This window comes from Elephantulus edwardii, unplaced genomic scaffold (genome assembly GCF_000299155.1).
Source record: "Elephantulus edwardii isolate Elephantulus edwardi_28Jun2011 unplaced genomic scaffold, EleEdw1.0 scaffold00351, whole genome shotgun sequence".
In the NCBI taxonomy this organism is placed as follows: Eukaryota; Metazoa; Chordata; class Mammalia; order Macroscelidea; family Macroscelididae; genus Elephantulus; species Elephantulus edwardii.
The window spans coordinates 82422-86448 of NW_006400101.1; the positions used below are offsets into that span (position 1 = coordinate 82422).

At 37.5% G+C, this 4027-nt stretch overlaps 1 pseudogene; it reads right to left on the reverse strand.

The window, feature by feature from the left end:
- Positions 1-3212: 3212 nt before the first annotated feature.
- Positions 3213-3539, reverse strand: LOC102864704 (annotated as a pseudogene).
- Positions 3540-4027: the final 488 nt, after the last annotated feature.

A 4027-nucleotide genomic window follows, 5' to 3' on the forward strand; every position in this document is an offset into this window, starting at 1 on the left:
TAATCTATCTCTGTCATCATGGGGAAAAAACAAAACAAAACAAATAACACTTCTGAAAAAGTAGAACCAATGAACTGATCAGATACAGATAACCAGAAGAAATATGTTCATGTAGAGTTGTTTGAACAGCTACAGAAGAAGATGCAAATGATGGAAGAAGCAACGGAACAACTAAGAGAGAAAATACCTCAGAGACAACAATCCGAAAGAAATATATTGATAAAGATTAACTTGAACAGCTATGGAAGAAGATACAAAAGTTGAAAGAAAGAAATGAGAGTATAGATAAAGAAATACAAGAACTTAAAAATATCATCACAATATGGAGAGGGTACAGTCAACACAGCACTGGAAATAACAGAAATGCATGAAAATGCAATCCATACTATTAAGACCAAAATGGAAGAAGTGTTCAACAAGCTGTTAAGACAAAATGTAGAACCGAAGAGATCGAACAGAGTCAGTGAGCTGGAAAATAAACGCCTCACTGAAAACAAATGAGAAGAAAATTAGTGCTAAGACACAGAGAAAATGGCGGGGGTGGGGGGAGCATTAGAATCATGTGGGATGAAAGAAAATTGGTTTCACCTTTTCTAAGACATACTTGTTTGTCCCTTAAAAGTTCTGTGGTATGTTCAATACTCTTCTTCAGGACAACACCTCAAAGACATTGATTCTTCATGTGTCATATTTAGTTATTGTCTCTCTGATATGTAGCAAGGAACTGTCAAGATCGTTAGTCCCTATACTGACATCATTGCTTCTCAGTACTCTGGAGAGGTACTTTACCCCAGATTTTCCCAAGGCAATTAATCTTTTGGTTTCCTAACTGCTGTTGCCAAGAGTGTTAATTGTGGAGCTGAGCAAGCTGAAATTGTTGACAAACTCAGTCTCTTCTTCATCTTGATGCTGCCAATTGGTCCAGTGGGGAGAAACTTTGTCTTCTTGATATTGAGCTTCAATCAATATTGAAAACTATAGTCCTTGACTTCCTGCAGCAAGCACTTCAGCTGTTCCTCAGTTTCAGCCAGCAAAGGTGTGTCATCTGCATATCACAGGTTGTTGATGAGTTGTGGTGGTTGTTATGTGGCTTAGAGTCACCTGCGACTCATAAAGACCCTATGCACAAAAGGCCTAAACCCTGCTCTATCCTGTGCCAATCTTATTGTCTCTGACATGCCTACTCCCATTACTCCAGCCATTGAATCAACCCATCTCATTAAAAATCTTCCTCTTACACTGTCCCTCCACACCTCTCCAAAGACTGACCTCACCTTGCAACATGTCCGAAGTATGTCAGACAAAGTTTCAGATCCTTCCTCTAAGGAGTAGCCTGGTCTGACCGACCCTAGGATAAACCTGTTTGTTGTCCTAGAAGTCTATGATATATTCAATACTTTTCTCCAGTACCACAGCTCTATGGCATCAATTCTTCTTCTTCTTCTATCATCCCTAGGCACCATCCAGCTTTCTGATGCATAGTAAGTAATTGTGAAGACTATGGCCTATATCAGGTGCACATTAGTCTCCAGACTGACATCATTGCAGTTAAAAAAAATAAAAATGCTGGTATTTCTCATACTCAACTGTAGAAATATCAAATAGTCTTATTTACTCAAGTTCTCAAATTTTTCTCTCAGAAAAACAATTACAGACAGAATGATTTGCATAAGAGTTAAGTTACAACAGATAATTCATAAGAATTTGATCACTTTTGAAAATAATAATCTTTTTTGAAACTTAATGTTAGAAACTTACCAAGTAAAAGTTTTGAAAATTCTATGAATCTGCTATTCTCTGTATTATATTTAGACGTCTTACTTGACTCAAAAACACTCAAATGTGCTAATTTAATAGATAAATAAGTAAATTATAATACACATTTTAATGGCTATTTGACAAGTGTAGGATCTTTCTCTTGCAAGAAGTTCCACTTGGCATAGTTTCATTAAGAAATCACAAACCTCTGCCATCATGTCTCCTCCAATTCATAATGACACTCCATTGGTTTTCCGATACATTAAATATTTTCTTTTTTAAGACTTTATAAAAATGTTTATTTTATTTTTATTTTTTATTTTAAATGACATTTTAACAAAAATTTATAGAAAACTTGGATTTCCATTTTTTCATTGTTGTACATTTTCTTCCCTACCCCCACCCCAGATCACTTTTCCCTTTGAAAAAAAGAATCTTTCATTATTGCAAATTTCCTTCCCCATTAGTCCCAGTCCACTTTGCTATGCAGCTCTTTTTCAGGGCTGTTGTCATGCAAATAATGCCTAATCATATAGCATCAGAACTAGAGGTAGACTCATCAACAATATGTATTGTGCAGATGACACAACCCTGTTTGCTGAAACTGAGGAGGACCTGAAGTGCTTGGTGCAGAGGGTCAAGAACTGCAGCTTCCAATATGGATTGAATCTCAACATCAAGAAATCAAAGATTCTCACCATTGGGCCAATTGGCAGCATCATGATAAATGGTGAAGAGATTGAGATTGTTAACAGCTTCAGTTTGCTTAGCTCTACAATCAACACTTTTGGTACTAGCAGCCAGGAAATTAAAATACAAATCGCATTGGGAAAGTTTGCTGTCAGAGACCTCTCCAAAGTACTGTAGAGCTATGACATCAGTCTGGAGACTAAGGTGTGCGTAATGCAGGCCATGATCTATGTAATTACTTCAGAAAGCTGGACAATGATTAGGGATAATAGAAGGAGAATTGATGCCTTTGAGCTGTGGTGCTGGAAAAGAGTACTGAATATACCATGTTCTGCTAGGAGAACAAACAAGGTCTTCCTGGAGATAGTGAAACCAGGATGCTCCTTGGAGGCAAGGATTTTGAAACTTCACCTGACATACTTCGGACATATTGCAAGGTGGAATCAGTCCTTGGAGAGGGATGTCATGCTGGGGAGCCACGAGGGACAGCTCTGGAAAGGAAGATTCTCAATGAGATAGAGTGATTCAGTGACTGAGGTAATGGGAGTAGGTATGTCAGAGAAAATAATATTGGCACAGGATAGAGAGGTTTTAGGGCTCTTGTGCCTATGGTCACTATGAGTCAAAGGCAACTCGATGGCACATAACAACAACAAGAACAATATTCCTCTTAAACAGTTCTTTCCCTCATCTGTTTCAATGCAGTGTACATTATTTTTCCCTTCTTTTCTTAATTTACAACCAACCCCAATGTCAGTCCTGTTTTATAACAGTGGTACTATGCCGTATTTGTTGGTAACTTTAAAGTAACTTGAACACTTATAATGTTTCCCACATTGTTTACATTCATAGAGTTTCACATCAGAGTGTGTTCTTTTGTGCACTTGTAAGGAGACAGGCCAATTGAATGCCTTCCCACACTGTTTACACTGTGAGGGCTTCTCACATGTGTGATTCTGTATATGACTTTCAAGGTATGGGAGGATCATGAAGGTTTTACCACACTCCATTCTTGCAAAAGGTTTCTCTTCTCTTCAATGTACATTCTCATATTTTTTAGAAGAATTTGCGATAAATAAAGATTTTTCCATATTGCTTACATTCATTGGTTTCTCTCCACTGTTTTGAAAGCATTTAGGACAACTGAAACTTTTGTCACATTGTTTACATTCGCAAGTTTTCTGATCACTGTGTGTTGTTTAATGTCCACTGGAGAAGTATCACATGAGGACTTTTTCACACTGCTTACATTTATATAACTTCTCACCATTGTGCATGTGCTTTTAAGTGGGTGAGTCAAAACTTAAGACTTTCCAGCAATACTGACACTCATAGAGGTTTTTCTTTCCAACATGAATTCTCATATTTCCTTGAAAGTACATGGAACTACGGAAGGCTTTCCCACACTCCTTACATTAATTCATTCCACTATGAGGTCATAAGTATAGTTTAAGGGAGGAGAAATGCATGAACATTTTCCCACATATGTCACTGGGAGAGATTTTCTGTTCTCTGTAGCTGCTCACAAGGCCCCTTGAATGCCTTTCCTGGATTTGGTGCCAATCTTCTATGTTCGTAA